We start from the raw sequence: 26,277 nt of genomic DNA on the forward strand, positions 1-26,277 counted from the left end.
TACTTAATGTATGCTAAACTGATCTTCTGTATATAAAGAGAATCAAAAATGAATCTTGAAGTGAATGGAAGGGGAGAGGGAGTGGGAAAGGGGAGGGTTGCTGGTGGGAAGGACGTAATGGGGGGGGAGCCATTGTAATCCATAAGCTGTACTTTGGAAATTTATATTCATTAAATGAAAGTAAAAAAATGTATTGCTTATAGTTATACCTTGTTGAATGACAGAGCTTTTAAAAGTCTTAAATATAGTTCCCCAGAAACTTCATACCTTTGTAAGGACCACAATAGAAAAGGACCTCCTAGAAAGGATTGAGTCTTTAGATTCTGGCTAATAGAATAAATGTCACTAGGATTCATAGCTTACAATTAGAGGCCCTAGAGAATGCAAAAAGAATAATCAGATGGAATTGAAAGGAAAAAAGATGATGTAAAATGTAAAATGATGTGAGACATGCACATTTTTATGGGAATAAAGCTGCTCAGCTACACATATGAATCCTTCCCTTTGGAAAATGTAAAGTGATTCAGCAGACTGAATAAATATCCTGGAATAGGCAGCCAACTCCCATGAAGCAAACATGTACTCTAATCAAGAAACAGGGAGCATGTGCTTGACGGTCTTTAGAACCTGATATGGATCAGCAAATTCTATGTACAAACTTTCTACCCATTGGCATTTTCTGTTGCCTTTTAGAAATAGCAGTTTATTTCAGCACCTTTCCTACATCACTATTAAATTGTGGGTTTGTGGGAAATGTAAAACAGCTCTGTGGTGCAGGTGGCTTCATATTGAATTGCAATAATTCTCAGAACAGAAAAGCTTACAACACACCATACTCCACCTGAATCTCAGTTGTTTCTTCTGTGGTTGATCTTTTGACTTGATTTATTCTACATACTATTCTATTGATGATAAATTGAAAAGGAAAGAAAATATTGTGACTGTCCAGGAAAATCTAAGGAGTCAATTCTTACTCCATTTCTCTACCAGTCTCATACCAATTCCTACACTTAAGGAAAGTAATGAGTGGTTCATGTAATAGGCTAACACTGTATTTCTATTTAAGGGATTACATATGTATTTGATAGAAGAGTTACTAACAATTTTAATTTGGAGTAAAAAACTCAAAAGTCTAGAGGATTTACTCTAAGTGAGAGAAATGGGACACCGTGTGCCATTTGCGATTTTGGTGTATGGCAAACCACAGACCTGCCCTAAAGCGGTATCAGCCCACTGCACCCTCTCTGATGGGAATGAAGGCCCAACAGTTGTCATGTTTTAAGAGTTTTAAGAAATAAGGATTTTTGACAAATGCTGGTGAGGATGTGGATAAAAAGCTACCCTGGTGCATTGTTGGTGGAAATATAAACTGGTACAGCCACTGTGGAAGACAAATGGAGATATTTCAGAAATCTGAATATAGACCTACTATGTGATCCAGCCATCCCACTCTTCAGAATTTACCCAACCAAAAGAAATCAACAAATGAAAGATTTATCTGTACCCTAATGTTCACTGCAGCACAATTCACAATAGTTGATATATGGAATCAACCCAGATGTCTATCAACTGAAAACTGGATAAAGAGATTATGGTATATATACACTATAGAGTACTACTCAGCTCTAAAACAAAATGAAATCCTGTCTTTTGCAACTGGAAATCAGTACACTTAGTGAAATAAGCCAGTTCTCAAAAAACAGAAATCATTTATTTTCCCTGATCTTAGGTAACTAATAGAGTACCTAAAATGTAATGTGTTGGAGTTAAACAGACATTTTGAAATTCTATGATTGTTTACAGTCTTTGTCTCTTCAGTTGAGGAACAGTTTTTTTTTTTTTTTTTTTTTTCCTTTTTGTCCCTTCATAGTATTTGTTGTACCCTTTTATTCAGTGTAAGGTTAACTATACGATCATTAGTAAACTGAAAATAGATCTTTGTAAAAATTAAGAGTGGGAATGTAAGAGGGAGAGGAGGAAGGTTTGCAGCATGGGTGGGAGGGTGGGGGAGATCTGTATATATGAAATCTGTATATATGAAATACATGAAACTTGCTTAACAAAAATTAAAAATGGAAGGATTTTTATATAAAATTCCTCACATTTAAAAATGTTGGATTACATTTATAAATAATGTGGGGTTCACAACACCTTATTAGTGGATTGGCTTTGGCTTAGTGGCCAGTGTTTGATCTCTACTGAGATAATATCATATGACTAATCAGCACTGGCTATTTGATTCTAAACTCTGATATATCTGGTTGTGAACTAGTTATTTCCTGTGAAGTCAGAGGAAATGTTAATCCATGAAATGCATCATGAACCAGATCCATTCTGTCCTCAGGTCTCATTCAGCTGGGTAATAAGTTGGTCCCACCCATGCTTCTCATACTGAACAATGGAGTAGCCATTGGAATCCACACTGAATTTCATACAAGTGGTCATTTTGGGTAAATCCAGAGTTCCTAAGAGGAAGAAATTGGCATAGGTATCTCGTTATCAATTCACAAATCAGTAACATCTCCAGAACCATCAGTTTTAATACTCTTACTGATAAATCACTGGGAAGAAAAGGTTTTAGAAAAGCCATGATAGGGACCAGCACAGTGACGTAGCAAGTAGAAATGTCGCCTGCAGTGCTGGCATCCCATATGGGCGCCGGTTGGAGTCCCGGCTGCTCTGCTTCTGATCCAGCTTTCTGCTGTGGCCTGGGAAAGCAGTACAAGATGGCCCAAGTCCTTGGGCCCCTGCACCTATGTGGGAGACCTGGAAGAAGCTCCTGGCTCCTGGCTTCATATCAGCGCAGCTCTGGCCATTGTGGCCAATTGAGGAGTGAACCAGTGGATGGAAGACCTCTCTCTGCTTCTCCTTCTCTCTTTGTGTAATTCTGACTTTCAAGTAAATAAATAAATCTTTAAAAAATTAAAAAGAGCCATGATTATAGTCATTTTCATTTTCTTTTAAGAAAGATAATAAAATTCAATTAAGAAATTAATTAATTTGAAAAAAAAAAAAAACTGAATGACGAAAACTCCTCCTTACCTTGTACTGCACCTGAACTGGATGGACAATCGGAAATCCTAGAGTCAGAGAAAATGACATAATAGAATAAAACCTTGGGTTTCTAGAAGAGAAGTTATGGATATTGAATGTGATTTGTTGAAACCTAGAATGCAGTGTAAGTTACTTACTTGTTCCGAGACTTCCAAGGCTAGGGATTAGAAGCCTTGTAACTTCCGCTCAGGTCTTTTGTAATAATCATTCAAGAGACAATCCAGATTACATGTAAAGAGTATAACTACACTAATATGTCACTAGAGAGGCATCAGACAGGCACTCCATTCTGTAGTCCCCTCCAAGATTCAAGCTTCTAACCTCCAGACCAAATGAATGTGAGTAAAACCATCTTGGAACTTTTATAGCATCAAAATGCCAGCTGAATACCATCAAATGGCCACATGGAGAACAAAATTACACAGATGAGCATAAGCTAAATTCATAAAAATACAAAGTCAAGACAAATCATTTATTAGGCATTTAAAGTTACTAAGTATTTCATTGTTATACAAAATAATAGATAAAATGGTAATATTTAAGTAATTTTTCCAAGAAGAATATATAATTTTGTGGTGGAAAAATTAATAAGAAAACATAAAGTTTGGAATTGCCATGATCTTCTGTAGAACTTTCTCTTCACTGAAATTTGTATGCCAGCCATCCCATCCCTTATGAAGCCTCCTGTTTCTAACATAGCATTATGTCCCAGGTTTATTGTATCAAAGCACAGCAATATAAACTGCAGAACAAACATCAATGCCATGATTATGGAAATGATAAATAATATGATTTAAAAGGTTCAGTGGTAAAAAAGACCACATTTGTAATCAGAAAAAGTAATTCTGCTCCAATGTTCTTTAGGATGAAAACAACAATCCAAAGTCTTCTGCATATCTCTGTCATCAAAATAATTTTTATGAAACTTGCTGATCCCTGGTGGTTGTGTCATAAATAATCAGGCTGATGACAAATATCATCTTTCCTTGCCAGTGAGAAGATGAATGGAGGTCATACATTCTATATCAATCTTTGATTCAAGGTAATAAGCATTGTCTTATGTTCAAATGGATAATTATTTAAGTATCAAGGCAGCTTTTGCTACCAGACAAAATTCAACAATGGTGCTAAAATAAAATTTGCACAGGCATGGTTCTCATTATTGGGATATTTAAATTGTATTTAGATCTTCTACATTTTTAAAACAAAATATTAAACAGAAGATTATTATTCATTGCCAAATTTTATGCTGATTAATGTCTTAAGCTGAGCAAATGATCTCTTTGATAAGCTAATGTAAGTATCTTCCTTCAAGTGTAAAAGATTTTTGTTCATGTTATTATTAAGTGTATTCTATGATGAAATTAAGACAGTAGAATAGACAATAACAGAAACAATGATGCTAGTATAAAGTAGACAGAGTTGTCCCATTTCTCAGTAAAAACATAGTGGTAAAATTACCTTATTAGCTGAGAAAATACGCACATAGATCTGCAAATATTAATTCAATCATTGAATTACTGAAATCTTGAGCTAGCAATTTGGAATTATTGCTATATAAAAAATGACTCATTTGGAAAATCTTCCATCTAACTACAAGTAATTACATATTTCATTTCATTCAACATTACAAATATTTTAACAGATTAATAATATCAGAGGGTGCTGTTTGGATACATAAAATAATTAAGTTACATTTTGAATAGTGTCTGGGTTCTAAACTCATTATACTTATCTTCAGTATAATGTAACACCAAAATCACCATTAAAAGTTCTTCAAACCACTCACAAAATACTTTACACATTTTTGTTGTAAACACTATTGTGTGCAAAAATATGTAAGCCTTTTTTAGATGGAACAAGAGAAGAAAAAAGAAGAATGTCTCATAGCAGTTCCTGGATATTCAATTCATTCTGATTTGAAGGCAACTATAGAATCCCTGGAGATAAATAGAAAAGGGTTGCATGTTCTAAATTCCTTGCTAGCCTTTAGCACATGCAACTTCCAATTTTAATATTAAATCCTAATAAGCTTAAAGTAGCAAAATAAATTTATTTTTATATGAATAACAGATGGGAGTGAGTTAGCCATATAATATATTTAGGAAATCTGAATGTACATTTGATACAATACTAAACACTGTATCCCTATCTCTTTATCTCTATAAATAATCTTATCCAAGCACTGGTCAATAGGCAATATTTTCAAAATGTGAACGGAGCTATCAAAAATGAGTAGGATTTAGCTAAGAAGGGAAATAAGCATAAGCATGCACTGGGCAGAACATGTGAAGGCACTGAGGCATGACAAAACAGTATTGCCAAGGAACAGCAAGTAGTTCACTGTATCTGAAGCACAGGTGTGAGGGTAAGCTGCCAAATTATGTGGATGGAGGACTGATCACCAAACAGATTATAAAGGGACTGATATGCCAAGCTAAGGGATTTGGATGTGGTCCTAAAGGTAGCAAGGAGTCATTCATCAAACAAAGCTCATAACGTAAAATTAAAAACAGGAGAAAAAAAGGAGAGATGGGGGATTTCATCACTAATGTACCCATTATTATTTACATGTAATATTTAGTTTTCAAAAGATTAAGCAGTGTGCATGGCAGTAATGTTTTGCCTTATGTTTCTACTTAGTAGAGAGACTTCAAAGCAATGATGCAGTCAAGAATAAAATGGTATCTGGTCATTCTCAGTTACTATGACAAATCAGGAACCAAGTATATAATGGTACAAAGGAGGGAGCATCCAAAGGAATCTTCTCTTGCAGGCAGCTAGAAAACTGGAAAGGAATTAATATTATTTGTGAACTCTTGACCTTTATGTATCTTTAATTATCAGTAGGCTCAAAACTCTGTGGATAGTTTATTATTTGGAGATAGATGTTATGGGTACCAATCAGCCTATTACTTGATTTTGTGCCAGCCTAGCAGTTACAATAAGTGATTTTTTATGACAATGTATTTGGGTGACTTTAGAGCATAAAGTAAATTTGAAAGTTAAGGGTATATTCTTTAATATTAAATTTTATTGAATGCTTAGTATGGGTCATATCAAATATACTATGGCACAGCTCTGCTTCAATGAATATGATAACCTCAAGATGGAATTTACATTTAAGATGAATATAAGACTTATGAACACAAATTCTGCCACTGATTAACAGTATGGCCTTAGGAATATTACCTTTTAATAATCTGAATGATTTATATAAGAAAGTGATAACTTTTAATGTTCTTTAGAAAATGAAGTGATACTGTACAAACTAAGGTCACTGATAAATTAATAATCATAATATAAACCAATTATTAATTAAATTTACCTTACATAAAAGGCTTTATATATGCCTTGAAACAGTATGAAAAGGAGAGCATTGCAGTCTCGTGAGATCAAGAGAAATCTTTACTAAGGAAGAAGAAATCACATACACACTCAATTACAAAATCCTTTAGTGGTTCTTTTTGCTTTTAAACCTTATGTCAAATTGTTAAGATTCACTATTACACAGAGAATATCAATTAGGAAGGTGCTATAAGCTAGATAAAATTTTAAGAAACTAAAGAATTGCTATGAAAGAACTGTGGTTTCTACGCTATAATTATTATTCTTACACAAGTAACTGTTGTCAGTGCAAAATAGAACTGGACAGATTTGATATTGCCATGAATAACAACTCTCCCAAAGCAAAACATTCACCCATGTGTGGTGAATTACAATGCCCCAAGGTACAACTTGGTAAATTGCTTCTTCTTAGGCATTGACTGGAACCCCTGGAGAAAAATAAAATCATTGTGTACTAGTGAACTCTGTGTTCCCAAATTGTTTTCCACAGGATTAAGGCAACAAAACGAACTTGTATGTCTAAAGGTACATTAAGTTACTATAAAAAAAGACCCAGAAGTTTTTATTATCATAATATCATGCATATTATCACCCCATTTAACAGTTTTATGTGTGAAAGAACATAATTAATTAACAATAGATACCAGTTTTGTATTAAATAATTTGGCCACATCAAAAGATAATTATTAACAGCGTGTATTTTTCATATAGGTTAGAGTAGGTGGCTTTTAGAAGTAGAATATGGGTTCATCTGAATGCTCTAATATATTACTGAATATTTCCTTTACATTTCCAAACTTATTCATTCTCTTTCATATTTCTTTGAGACAAGTCTATAGATTATGCATAGGAAAGCTGTGTATTTTGCAAGATCACATGACTGATGCTCTTAATCAAGTTGAGTTTTTTTTTTTTATTATTTCTTAGAACTTAACAGAGAACAAGCCAAAATAATTGTTCAGAAGATATTTATAATCCATTAAGGTTGGGGATCTTATATTTTAAGATTGTTAAATCATGCTGATACAGTCATGTGTACCTTACTGACAAATGTGGCATTAGCGATTTCATTGTGTGTGTTCATCATAACTGCTGCCTTCATGAGCTAAGATGGTTACACCAACAATAGTCCATGTGTCTTGTGGTACTATCATCATATGTGAAGCCTATAATTGACCAAAACATGCAGTATGTGACTGTATTTTGCTTAGAATTCATCTATGTTTGCAGCCGTATTAGTATTACCCGTAACAGCATTACATTAGTAGTAATATGACCTAACTTTAAAACCTGCAGTCATTGAACAGTTAATATAAACATCAAATAAATGATATTTTAAACATATTTATTCATATATATATATTTATCTTTTAATATGAACAAATTTCATGTATTTCATATATACAGATTTAGGATCATGGTGACTTCCTACCCTATCCACCAACCTGCCCATGTTCCCAACCTCCCTCCTCCTTCCTTTCTTATTTTATCTTTTAACTTTTATAATGATCTACTTTCAGTTTCTCCTACACTCAAATATTAACCATATAAAAAGAAAAGAATTCAACAAAAATAAGAAGAAAAACATAATGTTCCTCAACAGCAGAGACATAGGCTATAAAGAACATTGACTATCAAATTGCATATCAAAATGAATATCAAAACTTAGGTCACATACATTACAGTTTTCTGTATAAAATTAGTTATCACAGATCAGGAAAATATTTAGTATTTGTCTGCAGGGTCTTAGTCCACCCGAACGAGGATGGGCTGGGTCCGAAGAAAGGTCAATGCGCTGCTCGCCCGTTCCCCAGCCTCCCGATCCCGGAGACAGTCAGACACAGTGGGGAGTCAAGTCAAGCAAGCAAGAACTCGGTTTATTGCACGTGTAGCAAAGCCTTTTAAAGCACAAGACCACAGGATTACTGGGGCAGGGCATAAGGACCAACCAGTTACTTAAAAGGTCATTTTACAGGGCAACTTTTTACAGGACCAAACTTATGTCTGTACACTCATCATCAGTTGTCGTCACCTCCCCTGATGCTGTGCAGCCAATCAGCTTTGGTGGTAAACGACTTTGGGTACTGCCCACCTTACTTCCTTTGGGCGCCATCTTTGAATTGCCTCCTGTGCCTAATTTCCCCACATTTGTCTTTCAGGGACTGAAATAGATTCACTAGGAAACACTAAGTGAGATAAACAGTGAAATTAACTAAGTATAATGGTTCTCTAGTGCATCTATGAAATGCATAGATTTATCTTTAATGAAATTTATCTTTTTATCTTTATCGTTAGTGGAATAAACTAAGTATAATGGTTTCCTAGTGCATCTATTTTATTGCAAAAGCTAAGATCACATTATTTTCTATGACTGAATAGTACTCCATAGTGTATATAGACCACATTTTCTTATCAGTCATTGGTTGATGGACTTCAGGGTTGATTCCACATCTTAGCTATTGTGAATTGAGCTGCAATATATACGGAGGTACAAATAACTATTTCATATGCTGATTTCATTTCCCTTGGGTAAATTCCCGTTAGTTGGATTGCTGGGTCATATGGTATATCTATTTTCAACTTTCTGAGGTATCTCCAATTGTCTTCCATAATGGCTGTACTAGTTTACATTCCCATCAGCAGTGGATTAGGGTTCCTTTTGATCCACATCTTCACCAGCATTTATTGTTTTTCAATTTATCTCAGAGCCAGCTAACTAGGGTGAGGTGAAATCTTATTGTGGTTTTGATTTGCATTTCCCTGACAGCTAGTGATCCTGAACATTTTTTCATGTGTCTGTTGGCCATTTGAACTTCCTCTTTAGAAAAAAAAAAAATATCTGTTCAAGTCCTTTGCCATTTCTTTACTGGAATGTTTTGATGTTGTTGAGTTTCTTGAGTTCTTTATAGATTCTGGATATGGATCCTTCATCAGTTTTAGAATTTGCAAATATTTTCTCCCATTCTGTCAGTTGTCTCTTCAGTTTGCTGAATGTTTCTTTTGCAGTGCAGAAACTTCCTAGATTGATGTACTCCCATTGGTTTATTATTGCTTTGATTGCTCATGATTCTGGAGTCTTTTTCCAAGAAGTCTTTGCTTATACCAATGTCCCATAGAGTTTCCCCTGTGTTCGCCTCTAGTAGTTTGATGGTATCAGGTTATTGATTTAGATCCTTGGTCCATTTTGAGTTGATTTTTTTATAAGATGTAAGGTGAGGATCTTGTTTTTTACTTCTGCATGCAGTGATCAATTTTTCTAGAATCATCTGTTTAAGAGATTGTCCTTTCTCTAGCAATTGATTTTAGCTCTTGTGTCATAGATTGATATCTGTGTTCTAAGTTATTATTGACAATATTTTTAAACATAAATATTTGACTAAATGCTCCATGATCTTTCCAATTTATTGATATCATAATTGTAGAAATTTAATCTGATATCTGCTTGAAAATTAATTTTTAGGGGCTTGCAAAGCAACATTTCATTTACAAAATGTAAGTAGACTCTCCTGGAAAGAGTGTATGCCTGATTCAATTACTAAACATGAATCTTCTTTATCAATGTATCAATTCGGTATCAATCACATGGAAATGTATAATAGTGAATACTCTTCCACCTGTGATGATATTCATTGGCTTTAAAGTATTCAGAGGAAATTGTATACACAAATGTTCAAAATATGATAAATAAATCAATGAATGTTTTCTTTCAATTAAATTTGGTAAAAACTAATAAATCACATTTTCTGGTTTTTATTTTTAAGATTTATTTTATTTATTTGAAAGACAGCATTTTATAGAGAGTGGACTTGCCCTTCCATCCATTAATTCACTTTCCAGATGGCCACAACAGCCATTGCTGAGCCAGGTCGAAGCCAGGAGCCAGGAGTTTCTTCCAGGCCTCTCAGGTGGAGGCAGGTGTCTAAGGATTTGGGCCATCCTCCAGTGCTTTACCAGGCACATTTAGCAGGGGACTGGATTCGAAGTGGAGCAACTGGGATTAGAACAGGTGCCTAGAAGGGATGCTGGCTCTGCAGACGGTGGCTTAGCCTGCTGTGCCACAACACCGGTCCCAGGCCCAGTATTTAACACAAAGCGTTTAACTCACTGTTTGCAACACCCATATTCCATTTCTTCTTGCTGATTCAAGTCCCAGTTACTCTACTTTCAATCCAGCTCCCTGCCACAGCATATCCTGGGAGATAGCAGATGTTATCTCAAGAGTTTGAACTCTGTCACCCATTTGGAGACCCAGATGGGGTTCCCTTCTCCTGAGCTTCATCCTGATTGTTGAGGACATTGGGAAATTGAATCAGCAATGAAACATCTCTCTGCCTCTCTCTCAATCTTTCTCTTTGTGTCTCTCTGCCTTTCAAATAAAAAAGTGAAAATTTTAAAATACATAAAATGATTGCTACTTTACTCAATATCATTTCTTCTTTAAAAATGTGTTTTGTTCATAAACAATTCTTTATTCTTTTTGATTGTAATGTCTAATAGAGTAAATATTGATAAGTATAACAAATAAAAATATTTTTTGGCTCTTCAATAAATTTTAATCATCTAAAGGTGTCTTAGTGAGGATTGAAAGTGTGAGATAGCCTGCTTCAGAATATTATATGTTGAGTTGAATGTTATAGGCAATACTGGTTTTAAGGGGGTTAATTGAAGAAGCTGTTAAATTGTACTGTGATAATGGGGCTTGGGGTAGTTTATGAATGAGGAAAATAATTTGAATGGAATATAGGAAGTAGTATTATAGGGTTGAATTACTAACTGAATAATAAATGAGAGAAAATAGAGATCACACAAGTTTCCAACTTGAAGAACTTACTAATTTCTTAAAAAACACATTGATGATTATCACAAATTATCCCAATTAACTAAAATCATCATTCAAATAGATAGAAGAAAAAAGATGGACTTTACTAGATTTATCTTGTCCTGATTTTTCTAGCATTTGCTTGCTCTTTGTAGAACTCCAGCATGCCCTGAAGTGTAGAGTTTCATGCTATTTTAATTTCTTTTTGTTTTTGTAACTTCTTTCTTGTAAACATGGGTGTAGCATTTTATTAAAAAATGATGAGGGTCTTGGGGATTTTTCTGTTTTATTATAAATGTTGGATTGTTCCCTCCTTTTTGATTCTATCAGTTAGTATTAGCAGACACTAGTCTTGTTTATGTGATCCCTTTGACTCTTAATCATATCATTATGATCAATTATGAACTGAAACTGATCACTTTGACTAGTGAGATGGCATGGGTACATGACACCTTGATGCATTGAATTGGAATTCCCTGGCACGTTTCTAACTCTACCATTTGGGGCAAGTCCAATTGAGCATGTGCCGAACTGTACATCTCCTCCCTCTCTTATTTCCACTCTTACATTTAACAGGGATCACTCTTCAGTTAAATTTAAACACCTAAAAATAATTGTGTGTTAATTAAAGAGTTCAACCAATAGTATTAAGTAGCACAAAAAAAAAATACTAGGAGGGATAAAGTATTAAGTTGTTCCTCGACAGTCAGGACAGGGGCTGATCAAGTCATTGTTTCTCATAGGAGGCACAGGAGTCAAAGCCAAAATTAACAATTGTGATTACATCAAATTGATAAGTTTCTGTACTGCAAAACAAACAGTTAGGAAAGTGAAGAGGCAACCAACACAATGGGAAAAATATTTGCAAACTATGCAACAGATAAAGGATTAATAATCAGGATCTACAAAGAGATCAAGAAACTCCACAACAACAAAACAAACAACCCACTTAAGAGATGGACCAAGGACTTCAATAGACATTTTTCAAAAGAGGAAATCCAAATGGCCAACAGGCACATGAAAAAATGTTCAGGATCACTAGCAATTAGGGAAATGCAAATCAAAACCACAATGAGGTTTCACCTCACCCCGGTTAGAATGGCTCACATGCAGAAATCTACCAACAATAGATGCTGACAAGGATGTGGGGAAATGGGACACTAACTCACTATTGGTGGGAATGCAAACTGGTCAAGCCACTATGGAAGTCAGTCTGGAGATTCCTCAGAAACCTGAATATAACCCTATCATTCAACCCAGCCATCGCACTCCTTGAAATTTACCCAAAGGAAATTAAATTGGCAAATAAAAGAGCTGTCTGCACCTTAATGTTTATTGCAGCTCAATTCACAATAGCTAAGGCCTGGAATCAACCTAAATGCCCATCAACAGTAGACTAGATAAAGAAATTATGGACTATGTACTCTATAAAATACTATACAGCAGTAAAAAGAAAATGTAATCCTGTCATTTGCAACAAAATGGAGGAATCTGGTAAACATCATGCTGAGTGAAATGAGCCATTCCCAAAGGGACAAATATCGTATGTTCTCCCTGATCGGTGACAACTAATCGATCACCAAAAAGGAAACATGTTGAAGTGAAAATGGACACTATGAACAATCATGTTCTTTATAATATGCCTGCTGTCATTCCTTGAAAACCAAATAAAACACCTTTTTTTTATCCTATCTTAATATATTGGTCGAAGTGATGAGCTGTATTCTAAAATTCATATGCCTTCATGTTGTCTGTATACATATCACGTTTGTGACTTGAATCTGCAATGCTGTCATTCACTTTTAAAAGTATCTCCTTTATTACTATTACTTAGATCTTTTTAAAAGATTTTTATTTTATATATTTTAAAGACAGAGTTACAGAGAAAGATAGACTGAAAGAGATACAGAGAGAGACTGAGAGAACTTCCATCTGCTGGTTCACTGCCCAGAAGAATGCAACAGCATGGCTGAGTCAGACAGAAGCCAGAAGACAAAAGCTTCTTCCAGGTCCCCACCTGGGTGTAGGGGCCCAAGGACTTGGACCATCTTCTGCTGCTTTCCCAGGCACATTAGCAGGGAGCTGGATAGGAAGTAGAGCAGCTGGGACTCAAACCCGTGCCCCTGTGGGATACTGGCATTACAGGCAGCACTTAACTTGCTATGCCACAGTAACAGCCCCTACTTAGCTCTTCAAAATCAGAGACTTATCTCTAGAAAATTCCATAAAGTATTTGTTAGAAAATAAGACATCGTTAAAATGTTTTTAACTGAGAAAGGAAGTAACTAAAATCATTATGTTTATCAGGAAACAACCAGTAGTTCTAATGACCTCCCTAAATATTTAGGGCTGACAATCATGTAAGATATAGGACAGTTCAGTAGTAAACTGAACTTTACTTTACTACCTTTTATTACTCATGAAAACACATTGTGCCACTGGAGTTAAGGGACAGAAACAGAAAATTTCTATTCCAGGGGATAAAAAAGCAGATAGATAGATAGATGGATAGATAGATAGATAGATAGATAGATGAAAGATAGATAGATACAGATTGATAGTTTTTTTTTTCTCTTTTCCAGATTCTCTTAAGTAAGGTTTTCAGGTATATTTCAGTATTTGAGAAAATCATGAATTCCTAGCACGTGAGTCCTTCATACTCTTCTCTAAGCACAAAAATGTATTTTATCACCTTAGTAATAAATTATGTTAAACTATCCACAGAGTACATTTGCATAAATAATTGAGTCTTCACTGGATGTATAATGAGAAATATGGATGGCATGAGTCCAAAATTAAACTAGAGTCAGTATCTCTTCCTGTTACTAGTTATTAAAAAGCTTTTTCTTGGGCTATCAGCTACTTGTTTGCTCATTTGCCTTTTATCAATCCAGATCTCCAACAGTCTTTACCAGTCAATTCTCTCAGTTCATCAGTCATTTATTCAGCATTAATTTTCAGCTACCTACAATAGATGTAATATATTGGGGTCATAATAAATAAAACACAGTTTCCAGGTTTTAGTAGCTACAAGCAATCAAACTTGATAGAAAGAATTTGGGAAAATGGTAAGAATGCAGAAAAAAGAATTGATTATGGCTTTTGCTATAACTGTTATTTATTTTTTGTGGAGAAAATTTAAATACAGATATTAACAGAGAAAAACATATTTAATATGTTAATATTTCCAAGATTAGTTTTAAAATTACAAACTTTAGGGTCCTTCAGTCTATTTCTGTTGTAACTAATAACTGCATAGTTGAAATGATATTTTAATTCAGTATCTTCCCAAGTAGACTGTAAGATGCTGTGACACACTACCTAATGCACTGTATGTAATTTTAATTAATGAAGTACACATTAAATGTTTATGTTTTTTAAAGGAGAGGAACAATGTTCCAAATGAAATGTATACATGAGTCTTCTGGATTCACTCATCAAGAGCAAATAAATCTTTATCCTGACCTTATTTCTTGGAATTTTATTGGAATAAATGGAATGTCCTGTACTTGCAATATAAATACATTTTCTAACTTGATATTTTGAGAAATGGATTATAATCAAATTTTGATTGATAAAATCAATTTGTTGGCATTGCGGCTGATATATATATATATACACATATTTTAAAGTTTTATTGATGTATTTGAAAGTCAGAAAGAGAGAGAGAGAGAGAGAGAGAGAGAGAGAGAGAGAGAATGAGCTTGAGCTTCTACTCACTGGTCCATTACCCATATGGCTGCAACAGTAGGAGCTAAGCCAGTTCAAAGCTACAAGGGAGGAGTTTCATCCAGGTCTCCCTCATTTGTGCAGGGGACCAAGCTCTTGGGCCACCTTCTGATACTTTTCCCAGGCCATTAACAAGGAGTTGAATCCATTGTGGAGCAGGGGTGACACAAACTGGCATTCATATGAGTTGCTGGATTCTCAGATAGCAGCCTTACCAGCTATGGCACAACGCTGGTCCTGAATTTATATTTTTGAGATAATTAGTCATTAAAAATTATTTCAAACATGTCCTATTTCTTCATTAAAAGAAATATTGAGAAAATAAATATAGCAAGAATATTTTATATGATTCAAATATTTTACAGATTTAAATATTTGATGCTAAGTTGTCATAATTATTTTTTCATTTTAAGTATTTTCTGAAAAGTTGTTTCAAGAATATAGTTGTAATAATACTATTGTTTCAGGACCGGCACTGTGGTGCAGTGGGTTGATTCTCTGGCCATATGGCCGCTGGTTTAAGACCCGGCTGCTCCACTTCTCATCCAGCTCTCTGCTATGACCTGGGAAAGCAGAAGATGACCCAAATCTTGGGCCCCTGCACCCACATGGGAGACCCAGAAGAAGCACCTGGCTCCTGGCTTCTGATTGGCACAGCTCCGGCCATTGCAGCCAATTGGGGAGTGAACCATCAGACGGAATATCTCTCTCTCTCCTTGCCTCTCCTCTGTGTAACTCTGACTTTGAAATAAATAAATAAATCTTTAAAAAATAACACTGTTGTTTCAGTTTTATTTTCATTAGTTTTTAACAGATTAAATGTGCTTTGTAGACACAGTTCTAAAGAATAAAACACTGCAGGTGAAGCCACTGCTGGCAATGTGGCATCCCATATCAGGCACCAGTTTGTGGCTGGGCTACTCCAATCCAGCTGCCTGCTAACAGCCTAGATAAAACAGCAGAAGATGGACAAGTGTTTGGCCCTCTGCCATCCATGTGGGAGACCCGGATGAAGCTTCTTGCTCTTGGCTTCTGCCTGGCCTAGCTCTAGGTATCGTCACTCTCTGGGGAATGAACCAGCAGGTGGATGATTTGTCTCTCTCTATGTGTTGGTCCCTCTCTCTCTGTAACTCCTTCAAAATAAATACATAAATCTTAAAAAAAAAGATTGCAAGATAAATTTGAAGTTTCCCAACAGAAATAAAGAGATAAAAATACTAATTACTCTGATTTGTTCATTAGCATAGTATACATGTATCAAATTATCACATTGTGTACCTGTGAATATGTGTAGTATAAAAATAAAAATTAAAAGAGAAGAGAGCAGATCAAACCATTAGCCATGAAAGCACTTATAATTGTCTAACAAGAATAGTCTTTCACCATTTCTTCACAACTTCACTTTTGTGACCTGATGTTGATCAATTGAATTCAGACACAGTGCGAGTATTTATACAGAAATTTGGTAAATTGTAAACATCAGGGACTATCCCTACTCCAACCACATTCCATTCCATATAGTTCACAAATGCAACACTGGAACAGACTCACCAATTGCCTCTCACCTTTCTCATTTGTTCTTAGAATTCAATCAGTGATTTGGTGAGGTAACTACATGTGGATACCGATTGATATAGCAGGATTGCTACTTAATACCAAACTATTACTAGACTAAATTTCTTCCTATGTGAGAAAATTAAAACCACTGCTTTATGTAAAGTCATGGTCAATATGCATTTTGTTGCAATTTGTTATAATTATAACAGATGCAACAGAAAATTGTGTCTTTTTTAAAAATAATTTTTTTGCAACAAATGAGTTATAAGTTACAGTTTTTTTAAAAAATATTATCCCATGTATATATTAGTGGGTAAAAGACACATCAAAAGAGAATGGCTGAGCTTTGGTTGGAAGAATTCACTTTATTAACTATCTGAAAGTTTGTCCTATGATCTGGTGATACTCCTCAGAAGAATGTAGGTTTCACATAAAGGTTTTGCTGAGCATTTGAGGATTGAGAAGTCACATTACCTTATAGCAGAAAAAAAAACTTCACTAATGGAGATAAAATAAAATTGACATTCCAGAATACAAATCCTTCTAACTCACATTTCCTGGTAGAATTGCTCCCAACTTTCCACAAAGATTTACAAGGAGCCCTATAACAAAGAAACAGCAAAAATATAAAAAGCAATGGCATCCCAAACTTCGACAGGCAAATTTGTGAAGAAATCTGGAGGAATTTTTTTTAACAAGATTACTTTATAGGTTGAAAATAGAGCAAAGTAGTTGTTCATGCAGGTTGTGCTGCTAAATATAAAGACATGAATCTAAAAGAATAAAAAGCTTATATTTTTCATGTATTACATAATTTAGAAACACAATTTGTGCTATTTAGAAACCAGTACATAGAAAAGCCCAAGATAATGATTTATTATTTAGAAAAATATAATAATTAATATTCCAGATTTGTTTTAGCAATATTCCATGTTTGACTTAGGAAACTAAAAAACAGATGAATTTAGTCAGCCATGTGATTTGTAAATGCAGATTAAATTGTGTGTGTGTTTATGTGTGTGTATGTGTATTCACCACCTTTTTATGTAGTGTTAGAGGATGATAAGGCATTAGGAAGTTATTGCTAAGAAATGTCATTTCTAAATATTTAATATCTATAAAAACCAAAGCTATACAAGTAAGTTGGAAGTACAGTAAAACCCTGTAAGATTAAATGATTAACACACTCCTAAAAAAATAATGAAGTGCATAGCATCAGACTCCTTATACAAATTAATTTTAGTGTGTAGAAGGGCTTTATTATTTCTAAGGATATCAGTACAACATGCCCAAAACACTACAGCCACGGCTTACAGTGTACACTGGAAACAAAAATAAGGAGCAGCATTAAAAGGAATGAAAAACAAAGATAAAAATGATAGAGACTTAGATTAGACTGATAGGAATAGAATTCGATCATTGGAGATAAATGATCAATGAGTTAATTCACTTGCATCTGAGAAACATTTTAAAGAAAAAACAGTACCAAAAACTGTAATTTACTCAAAAATTCATTACCAAAAACATTGTGAAAATATCTTTTGTTTCTTCAAAAGATGATTAGATTCACTTATTTGTCTAATGAGCTCTAAAATTTAGTAAATTCTGGAAATGGTATAGTTAATGAGCATGTATATAAGGCAATGGGAACTTTATTGTTGTAATCCTTCTAAAATGATATTTCCCATATATATCTAGAGACTTAATAAATTCTTTATCAATTATTCCTACTCTAAGCATATGAATTAAGAAACAGAAATCTTAACAAAATAAACATGAAGATTTCCCCTTCAAACACTAAATTTTAAAATGTGAATCATGGGCATGCCTGTTGAAGGCGCTGGGCCTAGCTAAAAGCCAGCACAAACCATCAGACATGTGAGTGAAGCCATCTTGAAGGCAACAGCCACAGGTCACTCTCTGGACAACTAAACACTCACTTATGGGCCGGCGCCGCGGTTCACTAGGCTAATCCTCTGCCTTGCGGCGCCGGCACACCAGGTTCTAGTCCGGTCGGGGCACGGGATTCTGTCCCAGTTGCCCCTCTTCCAGGCCAGCTCTCTGCTGTGGCCAGGGAGTGCAGTGGAGGATGGCCCAAGTGCTTGGGCCCTGCACCCCATGGGAGACCAGGATAAGTACCTGGCTCCTGCCATCGGATCAGCGCGGTGCGCCAGCCACAGTGCGCCAGCCGTGGCGGCCATTGGAGGGTGAACCAATGGCAAAGGAAGACCTTTCTCTCTGTCTCTCTCTGTCTCACTGTCCACTCTGCCTGTCAAAAAAATAAAATAAAATAAAAGCACTCACTTATGATCCCAGACTAAACCCACACAGGAAGTGTCTAGTTGAGCCCACCTCAAATACTGAATCAAGATTACAAACAAACTGGTTGTATTTTTATCCTGAAAACAAGAATAATGATAAAATGCGAATTAACAAATATGTAACCCTACTATGCAGCAAGAAAGAAAAGCAATAGATCATAAGAGTTAGAAGTTGGAATTTTATTCAGTTATGCATACAGTGAATTTTAATAATAGTGATGTAGAAAAATAGTGATGCTACTAATTAAGAAAAGTAGGGGGTCAGCGCCGTGGCTCACTAGGCTAATCCTCCACCTGTGGTGCCAGCACCCCGGGTTCTAGTCTTGGTTGGGGCGCCGGGCACTAGTCCCGGTTGCTCCTTTTCCAGTCCAGCTCTCTGCTGTGGCCAGGGAGGGCAGCAGAGGATGGCCCAAGTGCATGGGGCCCTGCACCCGCATGGGAGACCGGGAGGAAACACCTGGCTCCTGGCTTCAGATCATCAGAGCAGCACCGGCCATAGCAGCCATCAAGGGAGTGAACCAATGGAAAGAAGACCTTTCTCTCTGTCTCTCTCTCACTGTCTAACTTTGCATGTCAAAAAATAAAAAAAAAGAAAATTAGGATATAAATAAGTTACAAACTGTATGATCATAATTTTATTTTGTAAAACATGGGACTAAGAAAGCAACTGAAATTATGAGGTGTTAGAGCATTGTAATGTCAAAGTATTTTATAATTCATAGATATTTATATTATGATCAGAATATTGTCTATTTAAGATTGTGAAGTAGACTTTATCATCAAAATAAAATTGTGAATTATTAAAGTGCATTGATTTTGAGAAATGGGAGAATAATATGCACAAACATTAAAAGTGTTCTTTCTTCACTCTATATTGAAAGTCATTAATTTCAAATTTTCATCTTGGAAAAAATGTATGCCATGTTGTAGAAGAAATGAAATTTAAAATGAAGTTCAGAAAATAAAACTATGGGAGATTAAACACATTTATTGAGAAGGAAAAGGACAAAAGGCCAAACATTACAAGAATATTAGAGAAAATTTTAGGATATGCTTACTGGAAAAATTGAAGATTTATAAGCTTTAGTTAGATCTGAAAAAAAAAAAAAAAGCTTTAATTTTGTGGTGGTGGGGAGGGATTAGTCAGCACGGGTCCAGTGTCAGAAGGGATAAACTCTGGTGTCGTACTGTATAGGCGGGTGACTATGGCTAACAAGAATTCATTGTAGTTCAAAGTAAGTAGAAGACAAGATTTTGAATGTACTCATGATACAACATTAAAGTTGATGGATAAGCTAATTGACATGTTTTGATCACTACACAGTATAAACATGAATCAAATCATCACAGTGTACCCTACAAATATGTACAACCATGTGTCAATCAAAACATAGTAAATAAATAAAGCTTGGTGGAATTTTTTTTTATTTTATTTTTTTAACTTTTATTTAATGAATATAATTTCCAAAGTACAGCTTATGGATTACAATGGCTCCCCCCCCATAACTTCCCTCCCACCCACCCCCCGCTCTCTCTCCCCTTCCATTCACATCAAGATTCATTTTCAATTCTCTTTATATACAGAAGATCAGTTTAGTATATATTAAGTAAAGATTTCAACAGTTTTCACCCACATAAAAACACAAAGTGAAAAATACTGTTTGAGTACTAGTTATAACATGAAATCATAATGTGCAGCACATTAAGGACAGAGATTCTACATGAGGAGTAAGTGCACAGTGACTCCTGTTGTTGACTTAACAAATTGACACTCTTGTTTATGGCATCAGTTATCACCCTAGGCTCTTGTCATGAGCTGCCAAGGCTATGGAAGCCTTTTGAGTTCGCCGACTCTGATCATATATGGACAAGGTCATAGTCAAAGTGGAAGTTCTCTCCTCCCTTCAGAGAAAGGTACCTCCTTCTTCGATGACCTGTTCTTTCCACTGGGATCTCACTCGTGGAGATCTTTCATTTAGGACATTTTTTTTTTTTCCCAGAGTGTCTTGGCTTTCCATGCCTGAAATACTCTCATGGGCTTTTCAGCTGGATCTGAATGCCTTAAGGGCTGATTCTGAGGCCAGAGTGCTGAAGAACAGCAATTTTAAAAAACATTTATTTATTTATTTGAAAGGAAGAATAACGGAGAAGAAGGAACACACACACACACAGAGAGAGAGAGAGAGAGAGAGAGAGAGAGAATTTTCTATCTACTGGCTCATTCCCCAAATGGCTGAAATGGCTGTGACTTCAATGGGCCAAAGCCAGGACTGTGGAACTCCATTTGAGTCTCCCACATGGATGGCAGGTATGTAAGTACTTGGGCCATCTTCTGTTGCCTTCCCAGGGAAGACAGAATTAGCAGGAAATTGGACGAGAAGTGCAGTAGCTGGGATTTGAACTAGTGTTATGATGTACAACGCTAGTGTTGCAAGCAGCAGCTTAACCAACTGAACCACAATGCTTGGTGGAATTTAGATGATATTGTATAGTAAGATACCATAGAATATTGATGTTAACTCAACTATCCTTGTACATTTGTGATTCTGGGAAGCTAACTGAGTATAAAAGAGTCTTAAATTCATTAGACATAAACTTAGGATAGGAGTGTTTATTTCTCCTGGCTGTAAGTATCAAAGGAGATGCAGAAGGAAGCAGCTGGCAATGAACTTCCCATAGGCTACATTTCCCAAATATACTACATACATTCATTATCATTTCTCCCTTAATAATTTAATGTAGCATATTATTAGGACTTGTTAAATGTTGATTTTATGTGTTTCTTCTGATGTTGAGCAAAATCTCACTTGGAAAACTAACCTTCATTTCTTTATTTGCTAGGAACTGGAGTGGGTGCAAATAAACTCCATGGAAGGGAAGTTCGCATTCTTAAAATATGTTATAGAAAATCATTTATTTAAATAAACCTTAGTTTTTGAATTTGGATATGCATTAAAATGTATTTCACAACACTTGGTGCACAGTATTAATATTCTTTTCACATAAGTACGCTCTATCTTGCTCTTTGCAGTTCCTTAGAAAAATCAGATAGCTAAAGTGGCAGTAGGAATAGATTGTCAATACATAAAAGGTTTCTTTTCACTTTAATTGCTGCATGACATTTCAGTTTACAGGTAGAATGTATCTTTAATCTGAATAGCACAGCCTTTAACTCACTAGAGTTAAATGCTTAAAAAAAAGAACGACCTTATGTTTACCAAAATCTAAACCAGAGAGAGAAGCTCAAAGCTGAAACATTCATCTTGATAATAGCCAAGAAGTCAATTGAATTTATTTTCCAGAAAAGAACAGAGTCACAGTAAATTGTATGTTTGTTCACTCAAGCCAAGTTCTCAAAGATAAATGTTTACATATTGAAAATACTTAGCTAAAATATATTTAGTTTAGTGACTATCAGAATTAGTCCATATTTTTAAGTGGCCTTATGGTCTTTAAAAAAACATATTTTAACCTGAAAAACTTTCCTGTATAAATTGCTGATATAAATATGCCATAATAAAAGCTGTTTCTGTCTTTTTGTTTATTAATGTTCACAACTTTTTGTTTTTTTGATAGTATCTTCCATATATTTGATTTATTTTAATGTAAAGATTTTAATGCTTATTTTAATTGAAAGGCAGAGTGACAAGGAAAGTAGAGAATTAGAAAAAGGCACACAGGGGCCAGTGCTGTGGCATAGTGAGTAAAGCTGCCACCTGCAGGGCCAGCATCCTATATGGGCATCCGTTCTTGTCCTGGCTGCTCCACTTGCAATCCAGCTCTCTGCTATGACCTGGGAAAGCAGTAGAAGATGGCTCAAGTCATTGGGTCCCTCTACCCATGTGGGAGACCCAGAAGAAGTTCCCAACTCCTGGCTTCAGATTGGTGCAGCTCTGGCCATTGCGGCCAATTAGGGAGTGAACCAGTGGATGGAAGATCTCTCTTTCTGCCTCTCATTCTCTTTCTGTGTAACTTGGTCACACAGAGAGAAAACTTCAACGTTTCAACTCCTGCAATAGTCAGATCTGGCCTAAGTTGATGCCAGGAGCCGGGAACTCACTCAAGCTTGGTCTCCCACACAGGTGAAAAGAATCCTACAATTGGACCTATAAAGGACTGTCTCTCAGAGTGTGCTTTAGCAGGAAGCTATGTCAGAAGCAGAGGTTCTACACAAAACCAGGCGCTCAGATATGGGATGTGGCATCGCCAGTGGCATTTTACCTGATAAGTACACCTTTAGATTTTGTTTTAAATTAGCGATTTGATGCTCTTATGCTCTTACTGGGTTTTATTCAGGACAAAGATAATTTGATATCAAAATATTAAATATTAAGTAGAGTTATTACAGGAAGAAACTATCTTAAAATTGCAATCATAAACCACTCAAACCAATCAGGTAGCAGTGTCTTCTTTGGCGCCACTTGTAAAATTTGTTACTGAACTAGCAGATAACCATTTTGCTTATTTCATTTTGACACTTAGAGGCTTAACAAATCATTTAGGTTTAGGTGATTAAGGGGTAGTAAAAGAACATATGATCAAATTGTTGGAAGGCTGCAGGCTGATGCAGCCTGCTAGTATTTGGATTCCACTACTGTATGCAACAACCTAGAACCAGACATGTATTTGATCTTCAGAGAGTTAATTCAATATGCATGCAGAGAAATGGATACCATTTAGAGAAAATATGAATGGACGGAAACCAAAATTCAGGGGCACCTCTTGGTGATGATAATTCATATTTAAAAACAATATTTTAAAGTGTCATACTATTATTCTTTTTTACATAATTTTTTTAATTTATTTGACAGAGTTAAAAAGTGAAAGAGACAGAGAGAAAGGTCTTCCTTCCGTTGGTTCACTCCCCAAATGTCCACTATGGCTGGCCCTGTGCTTATCCAAAGCCAGGAGCCAGGTGCTTCCTCCTGGTCTCCCATGCAGGTGCAGGGGCCCAAGCACTTGGGCCATCCTCCACTGCCTTCTCTGGCCACAGCAGAGAGCTGGACTGGAAGAGGAGCAACCGGGACTGGAAACCAGAGCCCATATGGGATGCCAGCACCGCAGGTGGAGGATTAACCAAGTGAGCCATACTATTATTCTTACATTACTGATTAGGAAGTATATATTTAGAGATGTTAAAATTTCACAAATTATTTTTCTTGAAATTTTGATGTATAATTTCTTAATTGTGCAAGAACATACTATATGTAGAGTCTCAAAGATAAATTTAATCTAACAAAAACTTTTTTTATTTTAATTCTATTAAGGGAACAAATTTCATTTATTTAAAATATATAGTTTTAAGAGCATAATTATATTTCCCATTTTTCCTTGCTTCCCTCATTCAATCCCACAATCCCACTCTTCCTACTCTTTCTTTCTTATTTTTAATTTTTACAATGAAATGTGAAAGGCTATAAAGAATAATCAATGTGGAAAAAATGGATTTTGGTGGCAGTTTATACTATCTGCCAAAGCACCCTCAAATTCATACAAATCTACATATTTTTGGAAAATTAATTTGTTTAAATTTTTTAACTTAAACTTTTAATGATTTTACATGTTCTATTCCCTTTTGGTATGATTTTTATGTGCACTGAAAAAAAAAACAACTCTTTCAAATATAAGTCCTACAATAAACTTCTAGCCATTTCAAAGAGCAGGAACATATCATGCTCTCAGATTAAGTGTTAAGATGAATCCTAATAATAGATAAAAAATTTCCACTCAAATAATCACAGTTCAGGAGAATTAATTTTTTGAATATTTATGACTATGAAGAGAACAGATTCATGTATTTCATGGCTATAATTCTAAGAAGACAACCAAAATTCCCTCTTTCCTTTCCTCCCTCAATCCCCTTCCTTCTTTCCTTTGCTTTTTCGTTTAATTTTTGCATTGATACATTCAATTTACTTTATAATCACCATTAGCCATATAATTCACCATTAGCCATAATGTTCAACAAGTAAAAAGAAGAAAGATCACTGTTCCACAGGAATATAGGCAGGGGATGTAAGAAAAATTAAATTATAAGATGTCAGTTTCTTATACAATTTTTTCATTCTATGTTAATTACCAAATATCAGAGAAAACATGATATTTGTCTCTTTGGGATTGGCTTATTTCACTAAGCATGATGGTTTCCAGTTCAATCCATTTTGTTACCACACGACAGGATTCCATTCTTTTTACAACTGGGTAGTGCTCCCTCATGCATTTTTACCACATTGTCTTTATCAGGTCATCAGTTAATGGACATCTGGGTTGACTCCATACTCAGTTATTGTGAATTGAGCTGCTATAAATATGGGGAAGATATAAATAATGGTTTCATATGCTAATTACATTTACCTTGGATAAATTCCCAAGAATGGGATGACTAAGTCTCCTATGGCAGCTCTATTTTCAGATTTCTGAGGAATCTCCATACTGTCCTCCAAGTGTTCATAATAGTTTACACCCTCATCAACAGTATATGAGGTTACCTTGTTCTCCACATCCTCCAAAGCATTTATTACTTCTTGATTTTTGGATTATGGCCATCCTAACGTGAGTGAGGTGATACCTCATTTTAGATTTTGCAATTCCCTGACAGTTAGTGATCCTGAGCATTTTTCCATGTGTCTGTTACACAGTTTTATTTCATCATTTGAAAAATTACTGTTCATGTCCATTCCCCATTTCTGAGCTGGATTGTTTGGCTGTTGTTGAATTTCCTGAGCTCCTTATATGTTTTGGATATTAATCCTTTAGTAGTTGCATAAATTGCAAGTATTTTCTCCCACTCCATCAGTAGCCTATTCTCTTAATTGTCCCCTTTGCAGTGCAGAAGCTTCTCAGCTTGACATGATCATGTTTGTCTATTTTTGCTTTAATTGCCTGTGCTTCCTGGGTTGTTACAAGAAGTCTTCGCCTATGCCTATGTCTTCCAGAGTTTGCCCGATAAACAGAAGAGAAAAGGAAGGAGGGAGGGAGGGAGGCAGAGAGAGAGAAAGAGAGAGAGAGAGAGAGAGAGAGAAATCTTCCCCCTGATGGTTCATTCCTGAATGCCCACAACAACCGAGTTAAGACCAGGATTACAGGAGGAGCCTAGAATTCCATTTCAGTCTCCATGTGTGCATTAGGTACTCATGGACTTAGTCATTATCTGTTGCCCTACAAGGCACCTTATTAGGAAGTTGGACTAAAAAAAAAGCACAGTATTGGATTTAAACTGGAACTCTGATATGAGATGCAGATGTCCCAAACCACTGCACTACATCAGCCACTCCAGGAATTCTATTTAATTGTTTTTTTTTTTTTCTATTTCTTTGGCAAATTTCTCACATTGTTCATGTTTTGTTTTCCAAGTGTCACTAATTACTTATCTGTACAATCTTTAGTTTGACTGAAATTCTTTAACTGGGTCTCTATGAAGTCTTTATCAGTTATTCCATAGCTCTCCAT

The sequence above is a fragment of the Oryctolagus cuniculus genome, chromosome 6, assembly GCF_964237555.1.
Source record: "Oryctolagus cuniculus chromosome 6, mOryCun1.1, whole genome shotgun sequence".
Classification (NCBI taxonomy): Eukaryota; Metazoa; Chordata; class Mammalia; order Lagomorpha; family Leporidae; genus Oryctolagus; species Oryctolagus cuniculus.